The following is a 26,187-nucleotide window of genomic DNA, read 5'->3' as shown; positions in this document are numbered from 1 at the left end:
GGGCTTTATGAATATGGGGCAAACCACTTAAAATGATCAGGACAAAAATGAAATACTATATTAAAACTTTTACAGATCATATCTAGCAGAAGCATGGGAAATGTTGCTTTGGTCAATGTAACCGTATCATCTAGTTAGATGTTTTTATTGATAATTTAAAGTACACAAAACAAGTAAAAGCTAACTGCTAACTGGTTGCTTTGGTTTTTCCCATTATGGATTGTTGCATTTACCGTATATACTCGAATATAAGCTGAGGTACCTAATTTTACCTAAGAAACCTGGAAAAACTTATTGACTCGAGTATAAGCCTAGGGTGGGAAATGCAGCAGCTACTGCTAAGTTTCAATAATCAAAATAAATACCAATAAAATTACATTAAATGAGGCATCAGTGGGGTATATGTTATTCAATATTTATTTCAAAGAAAAACAGTAAACTAGCTCTGTAAGTGGAGAAGTGGGTCAACAAAAACTATATGGTATCAACAATGATACCTTAAGTGTACTACCCCCTTAGCTCAATCAGCAACCAAGCTAAAACACAAAGAGTTAAAGTCCTTCAAAACTATATATAGTTTATATAGAATATAAAGTGCAATGTCTAGTGAAGAATGGGACAGGCGAGGATGGTAGATGAAGATGAATTTGGGAGCGGGCCAGGGCACTGGAGGGTCTGGTTGCAGGTGGCCTAATTTGCACACAAAGGATAGAGGGTGCTAGTCTGGAGGGACCCATGGCACCCGACTCGAGTATAAGCCGAGGGTGACTTTTTCAGCCCATTTTGGGTGCTGAAAAACTAGGCTTATACTCAAGTATATACTGTAATTAAAAAAGTAATATACAACTTTTCATCAAGTTTTCTTTGTGAACTAAACATTGGATACTAGTGCCAAATACTTTATTAAGAGAAGTTAAATATCAAAGGAGGAAACAATGCTAAGGGACCATATATTAATGCCTAAGCTTTTGGACTTGGGCAATCAAGAAAGAATTTTTACAAAGCAATTTCTATAATTTTTACCAAACTGGTTTTTGCTATGAAGGAAAATGTTGACACCAAAAAGCTGCTAAAGTTATTCTTCGTAACAAAAGCCTGTCTGGTAAAAATTATGAAAATTGGAAACTAAGCCTGAAATCATAAATCAGGCTCACCAAATGGTTGTTGCATTATTATTGTAACACACCTTGGAAACAATTTAAGCTCTAAGGTTCTGGTTTCTATCAACTTCTAATACTTAAGCAACCTCTATAGTTCCTGCAAACATCAGGTAATTATTCACGATATGTGTCTGTGGCAAAGGGCACTTTAATTGCATTTCTGACCCACTAATAAAATTATTACTATTTAAGGGAAAGCATGGCCTTTCCTAACTTGCTGCAGAAGTAGTCCCACCATGATGCAAATGTGGGAGCTAAGATTTAATTAAACAAACTGTGCTCATTTGTGGAAACTCTCCTTAAAGGAACAGTAACACCAAAAAATGAAAGCGTTCTAAAGTAATTGAAATATAATGTACTGTGGCCCTGCACTGGTAAAACTGGGGTGTTTGCTTCAAAAACACTAATATAGTTAATAATTATATAAATATATACTATAGTTTATAATTATATAAATATGCTGCTGTGTAGCCATGGGGGCAGCCATTCAAGCTGGAAAAAAGGAGGAAAGGCACAGGTTACATAGCAGATAACAGATAAGACACCATTGTATTCTACAGGGTTAATCTGTTAGCTGCTATATAACCTGTGCCTTTTCTTCTTTTAAATGGCTGCCCCCATGGCTACACAGCAGGGTTTATATAAACTCTAGTAATGTTTCTGAAGCAAACACAAGACTTTTACCAGTGCAGGGCAGCAGTACATTATAGTTTAATTTCTTTAAAATATATACATTTTTTGGTGTTACTTTTCCTTTAAATTCCCAGATGGGCTACACAGACAAGATGAATAACATCATGAGGTGAATATAGATATAAAAGCTATATTGTCCTAGAAACTCTGCTCAGTTCCATGGGAAATATAACTCTATCCAAATTATCCATTATGCTTTAAACCTAGAAAATGTATAGTAATCAATAAATAAATACATTGGATATTAAATAGATATAAAATTAAAGGGGAAGGAAAGCTACTGAGGCAGGCTATGGCCAAAAGATTTGCCACAATAGTGAAAGCTAGAACACTATATTTATTCAGTAGAAAGCTTTACCACACTTGAGTAAACAGCCCTACAAGCTCCCTCTGTTTGTTTAAGAAAGCAGCTGCCATTTTATCTTGGTCTGCATCACTTCCCTGCTGCTGCAGGGTGGGGAGGGGGTAGTGGGAGAAGGTGGGGTAAGTGAGAAGAGAGGGGGTGAGAGGGAGAGAGGAGCAAGCTGTGCTGGCTCACACCCGTGCCCCTGGAGGTTCAAACTGAGAGAAGAAAGTCTAATGTGTCCACAGTTTAGCCCATATGCACACAATAAAATCAAGGGAATGCAAAAAAACTGAAATTGTAGACCCCTCATTTTAATCAGCTGGATACTAGCTTATTTCCACTTTAAAACCTATATCCCTAAGGAAGCTTTTACAGGTATATATGAATATTTTGTGTAGCCATTTTTGTTCTTGTGATATTATGGCTTATCCACTTTCATGGCTGTTGGTCTTCGTGACGTGTGTCATTTTCTATGTTCTGCAAAAATTTTTCGCTGTTTCACAAATCTTTTCAAATATTCACAAATTTTTCGGCAAAGAGAAAAGGGAAAGATTTGCTCATCACTGCCCACAACTTCACATACTCTTTTAATACATCCCTGCCAGGAAGCCTCTTCCCCCCTGAAATGAATGGAGCTCAGATATCAGTTATTCCAAAGCCCAATAGAGACCCCCTCCAATCATCTTCACCCAGCTTAATAGATGTTACTAGGGATGCACCGAATCCAGGATTTAGTTCAGTATTCGGCCTTTTTCGGCAGGGTTTGGATTGGGCCGAATCCACAATCCTGGCCAAACCGAATCCGAATCATAATCAGCATATGCAGAGGGACCAAAGGTCTTTTTCTTCTTTGTAAACTCAATAATCATTTCATTTTACAAAAAAATCTAATTTTCTGCAGCTTAGAGTATACAGTGAAATGTTATGCATTTGCACTTATTGCACAATAGGAAAAAAAATAGGTATAAATCAAGCATGATTGTTACAGTCTCTTCAAAAAAATCAGTACATTTAAAGCCAAACAGGAAACCTAAGGAAACTGGGATTGCAAATTTACAAAAAAAAAAAAGATCTGTCAGGAGAATATGCTAACACATATTAAAACAGACTTCCTACATGATGACAGGCTTCTTGCAGGGTTCTGTTATTTCATTTGAAGAAAAACTCATGAATGTGTAGCTCACATTAATCATAGAACGACAGCTCCTGGTTGTCAAATTAAGCGTCTCTCTGTTACCACCCACTGAATAGCCTGAATTTATACTCTCAGGAAGGATCGAGATATCAGCAGGTTTGCTAAACGTACATATATTTCAATGCAATTTGTTTCAGATGAAAAAAAAACCTAGACACCTAGCAGAACGGCTTCAAATAGTTTAGGGTATTGTCTGTACATATGTCAGTGCAAATTTTGATTTTTAAACATGGCTGCCAGTTTAAGGTACTACTGACTGATTCATTTTAATGGTATACACAATAATGAAACACACAAAGAACAATTATGATATATTGTAATAAAAATCAGACATTGTTGTCATATGAACCAGGCAGATATAGTAAATGATAAATGATTCATTAATGTAAAGTCTTCATTCTACTAAGGCAAATCCTAGTAGCAATGATTTAAAAATATAAAGATGTATATTTGGAATAAATGTTGTATTTACTAGCATTATTTGAAACACCATTTATAACTGATGTTTTTTTTTAACTAATTTAATAGTGTTTAGCCTGATCTTTAAACAAACAAGGAAGGAAAGACCAGGAAAACAAAGTTATTTTGATGCTGAACCGTTCCACCTTTACCTATTTGGGCTGCTGAATTCCATGGTCCAATAACAAAAACACATACATTGTACACAAACATTGTTTCACCTCTTTGCACCACCAAAAATATGCTTATGCTCTGCTGCACATATCAAGACATATCAATTATTACAGCGCCCAATGCCGCCTATCCAAACAAATGTCTTGATTAGTTCTGATAGATGAAGATCCTCCTTTGGTAACATAGCCCCTTCCATGATCAATGGTCTAACCCAGCAGCACCCAGCTACTCAGCTGTCATTTGAGTACTGTACTTATAATTCTCAAAAATCAGTTTAAATTCACTTTTCTGGGTCATGCTAAAATTCACACAGCATGTGTTGTAGAAGCCTAGAACCTTCCAGTATTTCATTGCTGCAGCTGAAGTACAAATTGCGCAAGTAAAGTCTGAACGCAATTTTTTTCTGGGAAAAAAAAAGTTATAGGAATAGAGATGTGTGGTAAAGGATTAAAGGGAACAAGTACTATAGTTTAGTTTAGTATGTTTAAAGGGGCAGTATACCCCGTGTATAACATGAGTTTAATAAACCCTATGTTGCGACTTTCTTATCCTTAAAAATAAGCAGGAGTCTTCTGTGTAGGGGCACTCTCTGTACACCAGTAATCTAATAATGTACCTCTCAAGGACCAAACATAAAGCAGCTTCAGTCTTCCTGTTTGCCCTTTGTTTAGATATAGATATTAGAATACAAATGTTTTGTAACCCTTTTTGGGGTTATATAATACAGGCAAGTCCCCCTAGTGATTGGTTAGAGCATGGGGTACATTGGACTCCTTTGTACTTTCAAAGAATGAGCCTTCGCTATGTGGAAGGATTATTATGGAGGGTGTTGTTAAACTACACTTCCCACTGCCAAATGAAATAAAGTAAATGGAATAGTAAAAATAAGGACGCCAGAAGCTCTTTGCGGCAAAACAGAACAGAACTGGGTTTATTGTCCAAGACAAATTATTCTAGGGCAGAGTTATCAATACTCACAAGCAGAATGGCAGGTTCAAATGATGGTAAAGGTAGAACACTGGTGCACAAATGTGGAAAATAGTTGGTAAGCAATTTATTATACTTTCCACCTTAAGTGGTCAGGATCCCATACTGCTGACATAGATCAGGAAGAAGACTATGCCTGATACCCTTGTTACTACTTCAGTACCTACACTAAGGCAGCTGCTCCTGTAAAGGATAATACTCCCAGCTGTCTCTAATGGTTGGAGTCAGAAAACTGCACTTTCTAACTAAAGCTGACTATTTCACATACCTAGAACGTATTATTACACAAAATATATCCTACACTTACTAATCCTCGTTCAAGGGGTCCCTGCTTCCCGACTTCACTAGAGATAGATGGCTTCTCTAGGGCAAATGAGGCTTTACTGGGGCCTAGTTAATCCCAGGCTCAGTGGAACATCCACCTGGTTTAACGGATGCAGGGCAAAGAGGAAATGTCCCCCTCCTGCTAAACACTATATTACAGAGTGCAGGAAATTGTCATAAGCCAATTATATGAACTATGCTAAATAGCATAAAAGTATGTTTAACACAAGTCCTATTCACTGAACTCATGGTTCATATTGAAGTGAACTGCCCCTTAAAATGACTCCTGATTTAATAAAAAAATAAAATATACAAATGATTATAGTTAGGTGGAGCACAGACACCACTAAATCTAGGATTGCCACCTGTCTGGTTTTAACCTGAACAGTCCAGATTTTAGAAGGACTGTCCAGATCAAAACTGCCTGCCCGGTTTCCCAATTTGGAAAACTGGGAAGACTCTTCAAAATTATCAAACACCTTACTGTTCTTTGTTCAAACAAGTTGGTTGAGATATATTTTATTTATTTTACGTCCTGATAAATAGACCATAGTGTACAGATATGACAGCAGCTTGTGTTTATCCGCAGGCTGACAATCCACCCATGTGCCCTAGCCCTTACACACACCCAGTTTCAGAGAAGACCATGACTTGTTTCTAAACAACTTGTGACAGCAGCACCAATTCAAAAGCACCTTTGTTTTTTTGGGTGTTGTCACATGACCACCCAACGTCACTCACTGGTGATGCAGCAGGTTGTGCCGCATGTTTCCTGCACAGCTACATTATTTATTCACACTGATGTTCTCTAAAACATGGACCTCACTTCCCTATATGCCTGCCAGAATTTCCAGGGACCAGTGTGAATATTGTACAATGTCTGTAGAGCAGTGGACAAAATGCTGACTCTATATAAATCAATTATACTACTAATAATAAACTTATAATCATTAGCTGCATGGCTACTGCATCCTACATTGTTAATTGTTATGAGAAAGATGCATTTCAGCTGTCATCTGGGGTGATTAAGTCGATATGCATTACATTCACACACATGTGAAAACACATTAAAGTACTGTCACATAACTATTATGTCAAACATTTGCCCTTCTTTTTGTTTTTCAGCAAACTCATTCACATTTCCTTTGTATTAGTTTGTATCTTTTATATTATTATAGCACTTTTTAGACCTCATTTATTCAGAGATTGTAATTTGTCTTAAAAGAAACAAACACTTTCCAGAAGGATTTATTTAGGCATACAGCAAAAAAAATTCATAATGTTAAATCAATAAAACATATTATGAGGAATCTCAGATTTGTGCAGATGGCTTAAACTAGAATTATCTTTAAAAATGAAAGCAATTTCAAAGAAATCTATGAAGTTTGGCAAGCTCTATATTTCATCTTCCAAAGTAATATGCTGTATATTAGCCCAGTTCTCACTAAATTCTCTATTCCAGATCCACAAGGCAAACAGCACTTTTCCTTGCTGAGAAAAAAATTTATAATAAGCAAAAAAAAAATTTAAAAAAGTGTTGCATAAAGTAACTGCATATCTGAGAATGCATGAATGATATATGGAATTACTCTTCCACCTTTCAGCTAGAATACATTTCTATCATAATTCTCCAAAAATACATTTTAGTTTGTTTTTACTAATTTAATATCATTGTTTTGCAACATCAGTAATAATATATACAAGAGCTGTTCTGAAAGAGCATAGTACTCCCACAAAATTTGTAAAACTGTTACATTATTACAGAGCGAATAGCTAAATGTAGAACTGCTATGTATGGACCCATAGGTTTAATAGCCCCTATGACTTTAAATCCCCACAAGTTCATTTCTCTTAGTTACTAGGTACTGTGTATATAAGTTACTTTATTTACATATCTTTTGGCCCATAGGTTGGTTGGTGACTGCTTCCTGCCACACTTTCACATAGTGATTGTAAAGCAGTGATCCCCGACCAGTGGTTTGTGAGCGACATGTTGCTCACCAACCCCTTGGATGTTGCTCCCAGTGGCTTATATTTAAATTTCTTGCTTGGTGGCAAGTTTTGGTTGAATGACAACAGGTGTACTGCCAAACAGAGCCTCAAGTAGGCTGCCAGTACACATAGGGGCTACCAAATCGCCAATCAGAGCCCCTATTTGAAACCCCAGGAACAGTTTTCATACTTGTGTTGCTCTCCAGCTCTTTTTATATTTGAATGTAGCTCACGGGTAAAAAAGGTTGGGGAACCCTGTTGTAAAGGGATGGCACGTGCTCTTTGATCTTTCATCCTCTCTCCAGGCAGATGTGTCTGGGGAGTCTGGTTTCAACAAGGCTCAGTAAAAAGTTCTGCTCTGCTCTTCAGTGAAAGTCGGGAAGCCAGGACCCCGTGAACAAGGTTTAGTGAGATTACAGGACTATCTTAGTCATAGTACATCCCAGGAATGTTCCAAAGCAGTCTGAGCTCCAACAAGGATTGATAGCTGGAGGTAACTCTTCTTTAGGCACTGCTAACATGAATGGATCACAGTACTGAAGAGGGATTTGGGTTATAGGTTTACAACATTTTGGAAAATAAATGCAGGCATTAAGGTCTTTGGATTTGTTGGACTGCCTTTTGCTAATTACAGCACTTAAGCCTGGGAGCAGATACATTAATGGCTCTTACAAACTGGTGTTAATTCTTACACTCCTGTGTGATGAGGGTTCTATCATATGGGAACACATAAGTTATTTACGATTTTTATTCTCACAAAATAAAGAGAAAAACATTGCAGGAGTGCTCTGGATTAAGTGCTGTGCTTTAAATATTAAAGGAGAACTAAAGCTTATGTTTTGGACTTCTGTACCAGCCCAAGGCAACAACAGACCTTTAGCAGGGAAGATCTGGGCCTCCAAAGATGCCCCAGTAGCCCCCCAACTTCTTTTCTGCTGATTTACTACCCATGCTCTGTGTGGTTGTTAGTTACTGAGATTATGGACCGACTCACACTATACTCTATATATAAAATATAAATGTCACAATATAAGGCTGATTAGTAAATAATACAGATAAGTAGTGCAGAAATCAGAAATTAATAATCAGCCCTATTATATCACCCCTATGCGACAACCCCTAAGCTTAGCTTCTTAACAGCCGCTCAGAGCGCACCAAGCATATGAGTATAGCAGACACAGATGAGAGATGCTAAACCTTTAGGCTGGTGCAATAAGTTTAGTACAGGTATGGGACCTGTTATGCAAAATACTCAGGACATGGGTTATTTTTTTAATTTTTTTTCCATAATTTGGATCTCCTAAGTCTAGTAAAAAAATTATTAAAACATTAATTAGACCCAATAGAATTGTTTTGTCCCCAATAATAATAATGATATCCTAGTTTAGATCAAGTAAAAGGTGTTTTTCTAATATTAGAGTGAAAAAGGAAATCATTTTTAAAAATTTAAATTAGTTCATTAAAATGGAGTCTTGGGAGATTGCCTTCCCATAATTTGGAGCTTTCTGTATAATGGGTTTCAGGATAATGGATTCAAAACCTGTACAGGTATGGTATCCATTATCTGGAAACCCGATATCCAGAAAGCTCCGAATTATGGAAAGCCTGTTTCCCATAGACTCCATTTTAATCAAATAATTCAGATTGAGAAATTGATTTCCTTTTTCTCTGTAAAAATAAAACCGTGCTTTGTGTTTGATCCCAACTAAGATATAATTACTCCTTACTGGATGTAATATAATCCTATTGGGTTTGATTAATGTTTTATTGATTTCTTAGTAGACTTAAGGTATGAAGATCCAAATTTTGGAAAGACCCCTTATCTGAAATACCCTTGGTCCCGAGCATTCTGGACAATGGGTCCTATACCTGTATATAAAATATGTCAATTCTAGCCATATTCTTTTTTAGGGTTGAGTTCTCCTTTAATGGTTGGAAGGTGGGCAGAGCAGACCTCCAAGGAAGCATCAGAGTGCACAAGGCCCTAAAAAATACTGTACTTTCTACTTGCCTGTGCCAACCATTTAGTACTGTGATCCTTTTTTCCTGACTGTGCTGCATTCTGCATCTAACCTTATTGTCTATTTTACCCCTGGAGAGTGCTGAAAAGCATAGAGAAAGCACTGAGGGACGGGGGAGCCAGCAATATTCAAATGAGCTCTATGCCCTTAAAGGGTTAACTCACCCGGCCCCCTTTTCCCGTGCAGATACAGCGTGTAGAGAATGGTCCCCTCCTTGACTGCCTGCCCCCGCCTCTTCTGCTCATAGCTCCCGCTCTGCGTGCCTGCTCCCACACTTCAGCAGACCCGAGCTGCATCTCCCTCCCACCCTGTTCTGAACTCAACTGGAAAAAACTGTTAAATTATATGTTGTTGTATAAACCATTGTTTGTTATACTTTTTGTAAAAATTGTCACAGCATATGGCGGGTGATAGTCCTTGGCCATTTAATTTCTGGTGTTAAGTGATGTCTGTTACATGCCCACTGCATTCACAGTGGCCGGAGTTCGGTTATAAAACAGTCATTAAGATGTTTTGGTACATGTGGAAAAACAGATGGCAAGGACTAAGGAGCAAGTATTTTTTCTAATAAAGCTGTGGCCGACCTACACCCTACTTATGTGTCATGGTGTTTTTTTGCTATGCTCAGTTAGCTAAGTTACGGTAAAGGAGGGAATAAGTCTCCACAGTCTGCTTATGGTTATGGTTTGTAAAGCACTTTGTACATTTTTGATGCTATATATATATATATATATATATATATATATAAATAAATAACAACAAGATAATACAATGCTTTTATTCTGCTGTAAGATACAGAGTACATTTGCACAGACCATTTCCCCAGGTACAAGTGCTCTGGGCATGGGCCCTCAGGGGCCCAGTCAAAAGTCCACTCGAACAAACCTACTCTGTGTGCCTAAGGTCAGACTAAGTTCTTAGTTCATCTATGCATGTCTGCCAGGACCCTGAATGGAGACCTTCATTTCTGCAAACAAACTTTATTATTTACATTTTATTAATGTACATAAAGTGTAACTATATACATGTACTATGTCCACTATTAAAAAGTGTTGGCCAAGCGTAAATAAAATGAAGTTTATCACTTTTCTCTAATACGTGTTCTTATGCTGCTGCAAGCAAATATAATAAACTAGGTAGTTATGTTGCATGAGTAACAAGCACCTCATAATGGATTTAATTGTTAACTGTACAACCTTTACACCATCATGGATGCTAATTAGGCTTCTATTCACAATTCACAATACATTGTGCATTTTTATGAAGATTATGAAGTAAAATAGAATATATAATAATAGCTTTAATAAAATATTCTAAAAAGGGTTAATGTGTGTTGAATGTTGCATTGAATAGTAAAACCTAGCTTATATAAGCAGTTGTTTGTAGATATAAACACTAACATTTGTATTAATTAACAGCTTGATTCATACTGATGCAATGGCAAAAGTACAGGTATGGGATCCCTTATCCAAATTACCAAAAGGGCATCTCCCATAGACTCCATTATAAGCAAATAATTCTAATTTTTAAAAATGATTTCCTTTTTCTCTGTAATAATAAACAGTACCTTGTACTTGATCCCAACTAAGATATAAATAATCCTTATTGGATACAAAACAAGTCTATTGGGTTTATTTAATATTTCATGATTTTTTGCAGTCTTAAGTTATGGCGATCCAAACTATGGAAAGATCCCTTATCCGGAAAGCCCTTGGCCCTGAGCAATCTGGGCATAAATTTAACGCGTCAGGGGAGGAACAGTCGGGCAGAGGGAGCGCCGGCAAGGGTCGGGTCCAGTCCGACCCTGTCTGTGTCCATAGAAAGTGGTGCTTAGATTCTATGGAAAGCAGAGGGACTTCAAGGCCCAAGGGATTGCTTTTTTATGTAAGCCTATAGGTGGTGGAGAATTGGTCCCAGTAAGCACACAGGCAGATTGTTATGGTTTTCTCTCAATCTGTGGAATCAAGTATGTCTATGTAAAAAAAATGCATTTGAATTTAATTCTGGAGGTTCAGATGTTTTTAGACATAAGCACAAATGATTAAGCTCATGTCAAATAGGAGGGGGTATAGTTTTTCTTTTATTGCAATAAGTGAACAAATAATCCATGGGAATTGTATAAGCTCAAAATACATTATTGTCCTTTAATTTTTAAAATTTTAATATGAGTGATTGTGAAGGGAGAGATTTGCTGATGCTTATTATTAAATGTGTTTTTATTGGAATGACTTCCAACAATATATATGCAAAGTTGTCTGATGCGTGTTTTGAATTATTTAAGGGCATAATTATAGCACAACGTATATAGATGTGAGTAAAGCATGACAGTCAGACTCCATCCAGTATTAGCATATCATATGGAAAACAATATGAGGCTCAACCAAGACAAGCACAATGTATATTAGAAAATAATCCATTGGAAGCATTACAAGATGGTTCAGCATAACATGAATATCATGCATAGCAGAAAGTCAACAAAGCACAGTTAGAAATAGAAACTATTAAGGGGTATATAAATTGGCTCACACTTTGATTTGAATCAATAAAACAGGATACAAATATTTAAGTCAGAAAAAGGGGTACAGCAATGAAGTAGCATTATATCAGGCAAACTAGAGGCAAGAGTCCCAGAGGTCACAAGCCATAACCACCACAAAATATATACTTTATGAAGGATACAGAGAGCACCTCTGTAGGTTAGTTTCTATTGATGAGTAAATCTGTCCTGTTTCAATTTGCAAAATGGCTAAAATTTGCGAAAGCATTAAAGTCAATGGGTGATTTTTCACACCTACCGCACCCCTTTTTTTTGCTGCACAACTTTTTTTGGGGCATTATGGATTGAACTCATAGAACCCTATCAAAACGGCAGCAGATAAATTGGTCTGAAAATTCTCTCCGCATAATCCAGGATGTGGCTGACCATATTTGTCACATATTGGGCTCTGTAGATTCCTTGTACCTTTGTGCTTCTTCTTGAAGAGAAATCACAAATGCCTTTAAGAGGGGCCTGGATGAGTTCTTGATCAATCAGAATATCCAAGGCTATTGTGATACTAATATCTACAGTTAGTACTAGTGGTTGTATATATAGTGTATGTATGTGAGTGTATAGATTGGTAGGTGTGGGTTAAGTGTGCTGGGTTTACTTGGATGGGTTGAACTTGATGGACACTGGTCTTTTTTCAACCCTATGTATGTAACTATGTAACAAATGTACTGTATATACTTTATTTTCATATACCATTGCACTTCCCAAATGTTCTGTATAAAACCCAAACAGTAATTGGGGTAACACAAGTTAATTTGGTCAAATCTAATAAGATAGACAACCAAGACAATCAAGTCTTTCCTTCCAATAACATAACTTAACTTGATCTGAAAGAGCAAATTGTTGGTTGGTTCCTATGGATTACTGCACCAGGATATTTGCCAATATTGTTACATAACTACCATGTTTACAGGGTAACCCTTTTGAAATAAAAAATAACAAAAGTGGTATAAAGGTGATAGCTTTATTGGCTAACTAAGATAACCATAGCAAGCTTTCAGAACATTCTAGTTCCTTTTTCAAGCTGATTACCTGAAAAAAAAGGAACTAAAATGTTCTGAAAGCTTGCTATGATTATCTTAGTTAGCCAATAAAGGTATCACCTTTATACCACTTTTGTTATTTTATATTTCAAAAGGGTTACCCTGCAAACATTTTTGACTGGCTAACACGGTACATCACCTTTTCCTATAACTACCATGAAGTTAAAGCTGGCCTGTTGATAGATGCCTTTCTTAACAAACCATACATTATATATTGAAAACAAGAAATGTTGGCATATATCCATACTTTCACTTGGTCCTTTTTTCTCACCCTGTCATTTACAGTATATAAATCGGTTGTGAAATTGTGGAAGTTATGTAAGTTGTGGTGTGTTTTTGGATCATTCCAGAAGCATTAAAAATCATAATATTAGTCTAGTAAACATACTGGTGGCTTTCTGTTCCATCCTTAAAGTTTTAGAAACGTTAAAAATGATTTACTGTGATAGATAGAGTTCTGAACAGGAACTTAATGGATCTACAACAACTGTATATTAAACATAGTTAGGATTTTCCTTAGCTAGAAGAAAAATCATGTACTTCAGCAGGTGGATGATACGTGGAAGACAAGAGAGCTAACTGGTTTCATTTCTATATCAAACAGAATTTTAAAAGCATTTCTTGCGATGTCACACTGCGTTCTGCTTTTTCTTGCTTCCAGAAGTGTTTTGCATTATGTAAAGCATATCAATGAGCTGGAACTTGTTCACATGAGAAGCAGAAAACAATTTGAATATGGAAACAAGAAATGCTTGGGAGGATGGCTTGTTTGTACAAGGAACGATTAGACATATACAAAAGATTCTAAGTTTAGAGTTTTGCATGAAACAGTATTGGAAAGCTTATTTGACTATAAAATAAAGAGAACACATATCTGTTATAGCGCACAAGAAACGTTTTTGTTACTTCCCTTGGAAAATGTAACGTAATATAATAATGTTGGAGCCACTGAATATTTATTAAGTGACTTTTATATTTTAACATGTTTTAATTTCTTAACTGATAAACACAGTGCAGTGCATACTATTTCAATCCAGGGGAGACAATTGAATTTATTACAAACTTGAGGACTAAATTATATAAATGATGATGTCATGCACAGAGGTTTATGGAGCACTTGCTAAACTAGAGGCTATAAAAATCCTCTAAAAGGAAAATGATACCCCTGAACAATGTAGATTTCTATAGAAATACAGTATATTGCATAAAACATGTGAAAGTCTGCTTTATCTAAATAATCCATGTTCATACAAATATAATTTTTAGCAGCACATGCCATTGGGTAATCTTAAATAGAAAATTGGCTTATAGAAATTAAGGGCCGCCTCCTGGGATCATATGATTCACAATGTACACAAACAAACCAAGGCACACATACATGTTAGGTCACATGAAACAATTAATGGACATAGTATGCCCACACTCAGTATGCCCACACACAGTATGCCTACTGCCTGAATATTGGACATTGCTTGTCTGCTGTCTGCCCTGACCTTGGCCAGTTGTTGGATTACTTGCTTTGTCAGCTTAGTCATGTAAGCTTGTTACACCTTGCCATATCAGCACACTGTCTTTAGCTCTCTGCTTGCGTTATCCAGCATCTAGACTCCGGCTTGTCACTATTCAGCCAATAAATGGCTACCAAGTAAAAGTATATGGAAGCTTCTGGCTGCCCAGCTTATTGTCACAAGTCTACACAGTGCATATGGACACCAAGTCAATCTGCTATACACTAAAATATGTACTTCATTTGCCCTCACTGTGACAACAACAATTGTTTATCTGTTTATTTGAATATATTCACTACCACATTTTTATGGATGTTATATCCATTAGAATAAGTTCAGTATATTTGTAATGAAAAATAGTATTCGTCAGTCTAACTGACCACACGAAGGGACACAAATGTAGGTACTCTGGAAATCCCATTGGCTGCACTATCCTCATGGTATTGCAAACTTTGCACATATCAGTGAAATAAAAGAAAAATCCTCACAGCTCTAGACATCAGTTAAAAACTTGAATCTGTACCACAATTGCACGTAGTGCCTATGAATAAGGGTGGGAGCGTCCAAAACACATCAGGAATTTGATGGTGATAATGTTTTTATGTGACTACATTTTAACCGATGTCTGGAGCTCTGGTAATCTTTCCCTTTCTTCTTGGGTACAGTCTATTTATAATGCCAGCTTTGACCTTTGTTCCCAGTTCACTCTGGAGAAGCTGGCCCCATGTCATCGTGCATTAAGCGGATTAAACTTGAATGTTGTATGGAAACATAACCTTTAAGTTATTATTATTTCCTGCATGTTAATCTCCCCACTGCAGCAATGAGTGTAGGTGTTAACATACTGCTGTTTAAGTGGATTATTTCTGCATTTTCATCTCAGGCTTATTCAACTTTAAAATAATTCAATTCAGACTTTTGTAAAATATTTAAATAGCTTGTGAATTAGCTTAAAATGAGTACATGGTGTACTAACCAGTGATAAACAAAGGCAAAATGTCTTCTGATTTTAGGGTCCCCTGAGTCCTGTTTCTGGTATTAAAGGGCAGACTGTGCACAACATCAATACCAACTTTTTAGCCAAAAAGTTGCAACCATGTGGCCCTGATTTTTATGTTCAGTGCTGTGCTTCTATAGTACAGTGCTCTCATTGCTCACTCTTAAGCCAGTTACATGCTGAAGGATCAGACTATGCCATATGATTACACATCACTTATAACCATCTTATTTACAAAAAAAGCCTATCCTTCTATCAGAAAGCTAATACTATTTTGTGATTCACGAAATAAAATTAAACTTTACAATGTCTATTATATGTTCACAAATATAGCATAAGAAAATGAGAAGTTAGGAAATCTTATGTGCCTATCATTTTACATATTTTATATTCAAATCATGTTTAAAAGGACTATTGTTTCTGGTTCACTGTTGGATATTCAATAAACAAATTAGCTTTTTTGTAAAAATGAAAATACAAAAATCTTTTTTTAACCATTGATTTTTCTGCATTGTAATACTGCTTCTAAAAAAAGCCAAAGACTGTATCTACCAATACTGCATTTCTGTAGATAGAAAAATGAGTGCAATAAACTGGCATATACATTTCCCAAGTGGGTTCTGACTCCAGTATAGGCTGCATATACATAATATAACATACAGCTATAGCAGACTTTATTAAAGCATTTAACACTTGTAACTGCTCTCTAGTAAGAGAAAGTCAGTCAGATCAATTTCTGAAATCCTTTTTGTATTTAACAATTAAACTGAATATAAGTTATTAGAAAAAAATCATAGTGTTCAATTTATACTACAATAAACAGCCTCTATTTAAGCAAAACTATAATATCCAATCTACATTGCCTTTATTTCTACAGTGGCATTTTATAATAAAAAAAATCTTATCCGTTTTCAAGTTAGAAGTATGGTAAATGCACTAAAAACTAAAGGTTAGTACCATTTATCAGGAAGAAAAGCAAGGCTCTGCTGGCTACAATCATTAATTCTCTTGGAACATCCAGTGAATGAATAAAGGCTACCTTGCCCAAGAATGTGATGTATGAGACACAAAGACATGACATAGCATTAATTGGCAAAACAGCATCACCTAGTCTACAGTGAAGTAATCACTCTTTAAAAGGCATTTTGTAATGATCCTATTCAAAAAGATGCTCTTGAAATAGAACTGCCTTTTATTAACCAATTCCTCAACTGTAAGTTGAAACTTTTAGACATCAGCCTATGGAAAGAAAGATGTGGTACTAGATAAATGAATACTGGATATAGCATAAAATGCTTAGGACCTGGGGTTTCCAGATAAGGGATCTCTCCATAATTTGGATCACCATACCTTACCATAATATACCAAGTCTGCTTTATATAATGTAAAAATTAAATAAACCCAAAGCCAAAATAGATTTAGGAAACTTAGTTACCATCAAGTACAAGGACCTATATACTTATACTATATATATATATATATATATATATATATACATACACAGGTATGGGATCCGTTATCCGGAAACCCAATATCCAGAAAGCTCCGAATTACGGAAAGCCCGTCTCCCATAGACATTTTAATCAAATAATTCAGATTTTTAAAATTGATTTCCTTTTTCTTTGTAAAAATAAAACAGTGCTTTGTATTGGATCCCAACTAAGATATAAATAATCCTTACTGGATACAAAATATTCCCATTGGGTTTAATTAATGTTTTATTGATTTTTTTTAGTAGGCTTAAGGTATAAAGATCCAAATTATGGACACCATACATGAACAAACTTGAATTGAATAAACTTTATTTTAAGTATATATTTTTTTTTAAATGACTGATAAAATGGGAGAGCTGGAGGTACTGGCGTTGGAGCGGAAATATGATGTGATTGGAGTTGCTGAAACTTGGTTGAATGAGTCTCATGACTGGGCAGTTAATATTGGGGGGGTATACATTGTTTCGGAGGGACAGGGGCAATAGGAAAGGAGGAGGAGTGTGTCTGTTCATTAAGCAGGAATTAAAAGCAAATATTAAGGAGGAAGGGATGGGGGTAACAGAGGGAGCTGAATCCTTATAGGTTGAGCTTCTCACAGATAGTAAAGAATCTACCAAACTAATTGTAGGCGTATGCTATAGACCCCCTAATGTAAGCGAAGAGGAGGAGGCCCAGCTCCTGTTGCAAATAGAAAAGGTTGCTAGTTTGGGGCAAGTGATAATAATGGGGGATTTTAATTACCCTGATATTGACTGGGGCAATAGTACTGCCAGGACAGTAAATGGGAACAAGTTTATAAACTTGCTGCATGACAACTTTATGTCACAAGTTGTTGAGGAGCCAACCAGGAACCATGCTATACTAGATCTAGTGATCTCTAATGACCCAGAACGTATAGCAAATGTGCAAGTGGTTGAACCCCTGGGTAATAGTGACCATAATGTTATTTCATTTAATGTTTGGTGCAGGAAACAAATTTACACGGGGGCAACAAAGACACTGAATTTTAGGAAGGCAAATTTTAGCTCCTTAAGGGCAGCGCTTCAGGGCATAGATTGGGGCATTATGTTTTCTGATAAAAACACAGAGCAGAAATGGTTGTCATTTAAAATGATATTAAATCATTACTGTTCTCAATTCATTCCATTAATAAGAAAAAGTAGAAGTGTTAAGAATCACCCTATGTGGCTTAACTCTGAGGTAAAGAAGTTAATAGGGAGAAAAAGGAAAGCTTTTAAGAAATATAAGTCAGAGGGGACAGTAGCTGCGTTTAATGATTATAAACACTATAACAAGTGTTGTAAAACAGCAATCCGGAAGGCAAAGATAGAAAATGAGGAGCGCATCGCGGCCGAGGCCAAGACTAACCCCAAAAAGTTTTTTAAGTATATTAATAGTAAAAAGATGCAGGTTGAGGGTGTGGCCCCATTGAGTTATAATAACAATATGGTTACAGCGGATACAGAAAAGGCAGATGTGCTTAACCAGTTCTTTTCTTCTGTGTATACAGTAGAGGAGCCAGTGGGCCAAGTCCCACCCAATAGCTGCACTGTTGCCTCAGCTCCAACTACACAGTGGTTGGCACAGGATATGGTGCTTAAATGGTTACACACGATAAATGTAAACAAGGCACCTGGGCCAGATGGAATACACCCTCGGGTACTGAGAGAGCTAGGGGCAGAATTGCAGTGGCCCTTGTTTCTGATATTCTCAGACTCTCTTTCATCAGGTATGGTACCTAGGGATTGGAAGAAGGCGAATGTCATTCCCATATTTAAAAAGGGAGTAAGATCTCAGCCTGGCAATTATAGGCCTGTAAGTTTGACATCCGTGGTGGGCAAGTTATTTGAAGGCTTGTTAAGGGATCACATACAAAATTATGTAGTGGAGAATGGCATTATGAGCAGTAATCAGCATGGCTTTATGAAGGACAGGTCATGTCAGACCAATTTAATTGCTTTTTATGATGAGGTAAGTAAGAAGCTGGACAGTGGGGATGCAGTAGATATAATCTATTTGGATTTTGCCAAAGCATTTGATACCGTTCCCCACAAACGACTGCTTTCTAAGCTAAGGTCTATTGGTCTTAGTGAGGTCGTTTGCACATGGATAGAAAACTGGCTACAGGATCGGGTACAGAGGGTGGTTGTTAATGGTACATTCTCTACTTGGAATAAGGTCCTCAGTGGGGTCCCTCAGGGTTCTGTACTGGGTCCACTTTTGTTTAATTTGTTCATACATGACTTGGGGGAGGGTATTATGAGTAATGTATCAGTGTTTGCAGATGACACAAAACTCTGCAGACCAGTCAATTCTATCCAGGATGTGACATCCCTGCAGCAGGATCTTGACCAACTGGCAATCTGGGCAGCTAAGTGGCAGATGAGATTTAATGTGGATAAATGTAAGGTCATGCACCTGGGATGTAAAAATATGCAAGTCCCGTATACCCTTAATGGGACTGCACTAGGCAAATCCATAATGGAGAAGGACCTTGGAGTCCTTGTAGATAATAAACTTGGCTGTAGCAAGCAATGCCAGGCAGCAGCTGCAAGGGCAAACAGGGTATTGAGCTGTATTAAAAGGGGTATAGATTCACGGGAGGAGGGGGTTATTCTTCCCCTTTACAGAGCGCTGGTAAGGCCCCATATAGAATATGCTGTTCAGTTTTGGTCTCCAGTGCTCAAACGGGACATTATTGAGTTAGAGAGGGTCCAGAGAAGGGCAACTAAGCTGGTAAAGGGTATGGAAAGTCTCAGTTATGAAGAAAGACTGGCCAAGTTGGGTCTGTTTACACTGGAGAAGAGGCGCTTAAGAGGTGACATGATAACTATGTATAAATATATAAAGGAATCATATAATAACCTTTCTAATGTTTTATTTACCAGTAGGTCCTTCCAACGGACACGAGGGCACCCACTTCGTTTAGAAGAAGGGAGGTTCCATTTAAATATTCGGAAAGGATTCTTTACAGTGAGAGCTGTGAAGTTCTGGAATTCCCTCCCCGAATCAGTCGTGCTGGCTGATACATTATATAACTTTAAGAAGGGGCTGGATGGATTCTTAGCAAGTGAGGGAATACAGGGTTATGGGAGATAGCTCTCAGTACAAGTGAGGGAATACAGGGTTATGGGAGATAGCTCTTAGTACTAGTTGATCCAGGGACTGGTCCGATTGCCATCTTGGAGTCAGGAAGGAATTTTTTCCCCTCTGCGGCAAATTAGAGAGGCTTCAGATGGGGTTTTTTGCCTTCCTCTGGATCAACTAGTAGTTAGGCAGGTTATATATAGGCATTACGGTTGAACTTGATGGACGTATGTCTTTTTTCAACCCAACTTACTATGTTACTATGTTACTATGTATCTAGAAGTTGTGCTAAAGTTTGTATCTATCATCAAAAACAAAGCAAAAGGGCTCATTTACAATGGCAAGTGCAAAGTGCAGTAATGAACACAGTTTACCAGCTTGAAGGAGGTGGTAGCTTCAGGGTTCCCCTGCATAACGGTAGAAGCGATTCAGTACAGGAGGATGGACAAACTGGTGCTAAGCACACCTATAGGAAAGTGTAAGGGTGTCTTTGAACAAAAGTAATAAATAGCGTCAAAGTAGGTAATGACTGGATCCATTTTTGTATGACTGCAACTGCACTAAATGAGGCCTAAAGTATTACATAACTTATTACTATGGAAACTACATAAAGACATTGATGCAGGGGAAGCCTGGAGCTACCACCACCTGAAAACATTCTTGACAGTTAGGACAATTAATAAGTTAACACATTCATTTACACATTAATGTAATATGATGTATATGCAGGCAAAAATAGTTTAATCAAAATTAACTGTTCCAGCAGAGGAAGAAATGTTGAATTGGAAACCCTTTGTAATGTTTTAATGGGCAGTAAGTGTTAGGGAACAAATGACAGTTAATGAATCTACCCCTTATTGTGGACTGGTTGCTATGAGCAGCTAGAAAAGTGCAACTTAGAGCCTAGATTAGTAAATGAGTCATAATAAGTGTTCACGTTTTACTGGTTTACAATAATAATATTGATTGGACTGTAAGTGAGTATAAATAATCCAGCTGTATTATCATTATTATAATAGACTTTTTTTGTCTCTGTTAAGTAATCTGTTTAATATATGTCCTGTAATATTAGTCAGTGAAAATACTGTAAGTAGATTTGTACATACCCAAAGACACATTCCAAATACACATCTCCTCATTACCCTACACAAATGAGCATTTAATACAAAGAGAAGTTGGCAGGTAAGTCTCTGCCTTGAGCTACATGAAACTTTATTTTTTATATCCTGCTGTTTTTTAGCCTTATTTCTACAATAGGCTTCAGTAAGGAAATGTTGTTTCAGCAGCTAATCTTACAAACAAGCCATTATTTAAATGGGAAAATATATCATTAAATGCATAGATTTCAAATAATAGTACAAAGAGGGCATAATGACGACATGCATATAACACAACCATACTTAATAAAGTGACAAATGATATAAAAAATAATAGATTGCTATATTACACTAATTACTCATATTTATCAATATGAACACACCTCAATTTCTTTGATGCCTGGTTTGGCTTCAGCAACCATTCATTATTTTCCCAAGTCATCAGTCACTGGAGATTCAATAGGGCAAGACTCAAGAATTGACTTTCAGGTTATTATGCAGAAAAGTAGGCTTTTCTGCAGTAATTTATATTATTATTAACCATAAATGAACTAGAACACTTTTGTACTTATAGTAATAATCAAAACATTTTAATGGTTTTACTGTTTTATACTATTTTATTAAAGAGTTTTTATTTTGTAATGCACATTTGGATCATTTCTGGGTGTGCAAACAAAAGTGTAGGAATATGTTTGTTGTACATTGCATAGCTGCCTCTCTGAATTCCTCTACTTCTTACAGTTTGCTCTGTGTGAGTGTATTACACACCCTTACGCATAGGCTAATGAGTGACTTAGTATTCCAGTGTTCTGACAATGTCAAATACAGGCGTTGAACCAGTGATAATATCAGTTTAATTTAACATTGTCGGTAATTTATTTCAGTTTGTATAAAACAGAAAACTATGAACAAATTTCTTCATGACCACTAGGTATTGCATCTGCCTGAAAACTTTCCTGAACAATCTCTTCTCAGCACATAACGGAGAGGTATCCTCTCCCTAAATATCAGAGCAGCAGATTATTATTCAATACATTTGAATTTGCAGGAATCAATAAGAAGAACCATTTTAAGCAAATAAACACTGTTGCAAGTAGATTTCAACCTTTTGTCCTAGAACAGTGATCCATAACCAGGGGCTTATGAGCAATGCTCACCACCACCATTAATGTTGCTCCCAGTGACCTCAAAGTAGGTGCCCATTTTTGTATTTCTGGCTTGGAGGTAAATTTTGGAGGCACAGAGACATAGTTTTCCTCCAAATAGAGCCTTCTGCAAGGCCAGCAGTCCACATGGGCTGTAGAGATGTAGCGAACTGTTCACCGGCGAACAAATTCGCGCGAACGCGTATGTTCGCGAACTTTCAGCGTATGTTCACAGTTTGGGTTCGCGCCGCGTTTTCCGCCGCGTTTTTTATCCTCGCAAAAGTATTGTACAATACGCCGCACAATTCACACATAGCGTTTTTCCGCAAATCCCGTTTTCATGGTGTTTAGCGCGACATAGCAAAAAAGCCGCGTATTTTCGCTAGAATAGCTTGCGTTTTTTGCGCAACTCTGTGCCAACAAAGTATTTTTCAGAGAAGTTTTTGCCCTTGATCCCCCTCCTGCATGCCACTGTCCAGGTCGTGGCACCCTTTAAACAACTTTAAAATTATTTTTCTAGCCAGAAATGACTTTTCTAGTTTTTAATGTTCGCCTTCCCATTGAAGTCTATGGGGTTCGCAAAGTTCGCAAATATTCGCGTGTTTTGGCGTAAGTTCGCGAACACGTTCGCGAACTTTTTTTTTTAGGTTCGCTACATCCCTAGGGCTACCAAATAGCCTATCACAGTCCTTATTTGACATCCCCAAAGAACTTTTTCCATGCTTGTGTGGCTCAGCAATACTTTTTCCATCTATATGTGGCTCATGAGAAGAAATGTTTGGGGATCTGTTTCCATGAGATTCTGGCTGCATATACATTGAGGGTGGACTTTCTGCTCTCCCTCTGAGCTTTTTACTCCATTTACTGATCAAATTAGTACACTGATCATCATCATCATAATAATTTATTTATAAAGTGACAGCAAAGTAAGCAGCGCTTCACAATACATTTAAACAAACAGTAATCTTAAAAAGTTTAACAAACAAGGGTATACAGAGTAACAATAGGATCAGAGGGCCCTGCTTGCAAGAGCTTACAATCTATACTGGTCATCTTTTTTTTTTTATATTTTTATTGGATTTTTACACATGGCCAATTCAAACATAGACACAGATCATCTTTAACTTGAACAAAACCAATCTAATCTAAAGGTGGGAAATTGCCCTATGGCTATAAGGCTTTGTTGGTGCATATGTTATACCACATGGTAAAAATGGAAAATTAGAATATTTAACAAAATATGATATACTTTCCAGTAATGATTTCTTATGTACCAAGGTAGTGGATCTGTGTCAAATGTGCAGTGTATAAATAAGAGTTGCTAATTTATCATATTTCATTCAACCACAATAGTCTTCACTCAGCTACTGAGCAACTACACATATCTATCATAATTACTATATTCATTGTCAGCAGAGGACCATTTATATCACACTACTTCCAAGCAGTTGCCATACTGGGTTTAGTATTGTAGATCTAGCATTTGTAGCTTGTTACCAATAACAGTATATTAAATATTCAGGAATTCAGGGAAGAATATAAGCCTAGCAGCATTGTAAGCCACCAAGCATCCAAGGAATTTGTGTCATGTATGTGTTAGATGCTAACCAAATTAGTGTTTCTTACACAAAAACACACACTAATTCATTACACCACTGGTCATTTCTACTTAACTAACCAAAGCATCTTGTTCATTAGGATTACTAGAGGAAAACAAGTCAATGACAACAAGGTCATCAGTGCCCATTACAGCAACAAGTTGCTTTTGTGATATTGCATTGTTGCCAGAAGTTACATCATTTATAGTGTCTACATTTTTATACTCTCAAGCATTTGCCAGAGGGCAAAAGAACGCATATGATGTACTTTGTTATTTCACCAAAGTCATTTAGATTAATAGTTCTTATGTGAGAGTGCACTGATTTAGTAATGCACTGGCACATATTATAGATTACAGCAAGATGTGCTAGATATGTAAATGTATGGTAAGGAATGTATTTTCCGAGACCGCATTTTAGGTGTATGATTGTTGTTTATAGTGGTACATCAGTTTATTATTATCCCTCATTAAAAAAGAAAAAGTAGGTTACTAATAAATTATCATCTTTTATTTATAACTCACACATACTGTCTCTATGTTCTACTAGAGGGACCAGACACACAGGATTGTTTAACAAAATAAAAATAAAAGGCTTGATGCACAGGATACATTTGCTCACATGTGTTAATCCCATTCTTTTACTGACGGTCAAAATGATCATGACGTGTATTTGAATCTTCTATGTAAAGGGCGCTAAATATTATAGAGAATAGATACAGACCTGAAATACAATTACTCTTTTGTCAGTGAAACAGAACTTTAATAGGCAGTTTATGCTTATATGCAAGTAGTTACACTCAGACAAAGAGGTCATAATGGATAAGTTACTTGATTACATTGCAAATCACAAAACAATGAGTTGCACCAGCATGACTTTGAGTGTAACAGATTTTGCCCCCAGAGAGAAGGCACCCAGAGAGACTGGCACAACTCTCTAGATCTCATTGTGCCAGTCCCCCATCTGTGCAGGCACACAGTATCAAGGGTTTCTTGCTACACAGTTTGGGAATTTACTGTCTTGCATAAAAATGGGCATCAACTTGATGGATGAAAATATAATTTTGCCTCTTTGTAGGTCCCAGGTAAGGCCTCACCATTAGTGATGAGCAAACTTTTTCACTAGGCATGGATTTGCAGCGATTTTTCGTGTTTGTGCAAAATTACTAACAAAATAATTTGCTACAATTAAAACAAAATGACGCTCATCAGAAAAAATAGTTGAGCATCAAAAAAATTGTTGTGCATCAAAAAAAATTGTAGCGTGTGCCATTTTGTGAACTCTTTTAACGTTTTTTATCGTGAGTTTATCGACGAAGCAAAATGGGACAGATGCGCTCATCACTACTCACCTTGAATATGCAGTGTGGAGTGTGCAGTCCTTAAGAAGAATATTAATAAGCTGGAGAAAAGACAGAAATGTGAAAATAAAATGGTAAAGGGGGTGGAGGATTTAAGCTATGAGGGTAGATTGTCAAGACTGGGGTTGTTTTGCTGCAAGGAGACATAATTACTTTATGTAAGAGATTAAACTTGCTGAATTCATGTAGATGTCAATGGCAAAGGTCCATTCCCTTTCCTTAAACTTCTTTTTTTGTCTTGAAACTTTAGAGAATCTAATCGAATCAACAATTAGATAAAGTCGGGATTTTCGCGGTGACAATTTGAAAAAGTCGAGTTTTTACGACTTTTCTCAGAGTGACTTTTCCTTATGACTTTTTTTTTGTACATATCAGACATTTGGGAAAACGAATTCAGTCAAATTTGAAAAAAAAAAAGAGAGAGAAGTAATGGAGTTTTAGTAAATCTGCCGTATTTGTTTCCTACTTCTTATTTGCAGCTACACTTACTTATGCAACTCTAATTTGCCAGCTACCAGTTAAAAAAAAGTGTTGAGAGAAACTGGAAATGTTAAATATGTGTAACCTTGCATAAATGTTTAATAAAACTGTGTTTATGTTGATTATATATTCCATTCTAATCTACAATTTCATTACAAAAAAGTGATTTGAATAGATGAGATTACATTATAAAAATGACTTATAAAGACCTCATACATCTACTGTAAAAAATATCTCCAACAATCAGTTGCTTATCGGTTCACCCCGAAAATTAGATTTAGTCACTTAATGATTTACTCTGCAATTAAAATGATAATTCAACATGTGTTATTTAAGGATATTGTGGCATTACTATTTTATTAGAACAATGAAATAAATTAAAATAGTTTAAACCCATTATTTTATGACTGATTGGAAAACATATATCACCTCAAGCAAGCCTTTACTTGAAAGATATAAATATATACAAATATAAAG

This window comes from Xenopus tropicalis, chromosome 2 (assembly GCF_000004195.4).
Source record: "Xenopus tropicalis strain Nigerian chromosome 2, UCB_Xtro_10.0, whole genome shotgun sequence".
NCBI classification, from domain to species: Eukaryota; Metazoa; Chordata; class Amphibia; order Anura; family Pipidae; genus Xenopus; species Xenopus tropicalis.
The sequence above is the reverse complement of the archived record's forward strand: the minus strand, read 5'-3'. Positions refer to the sequence as shown.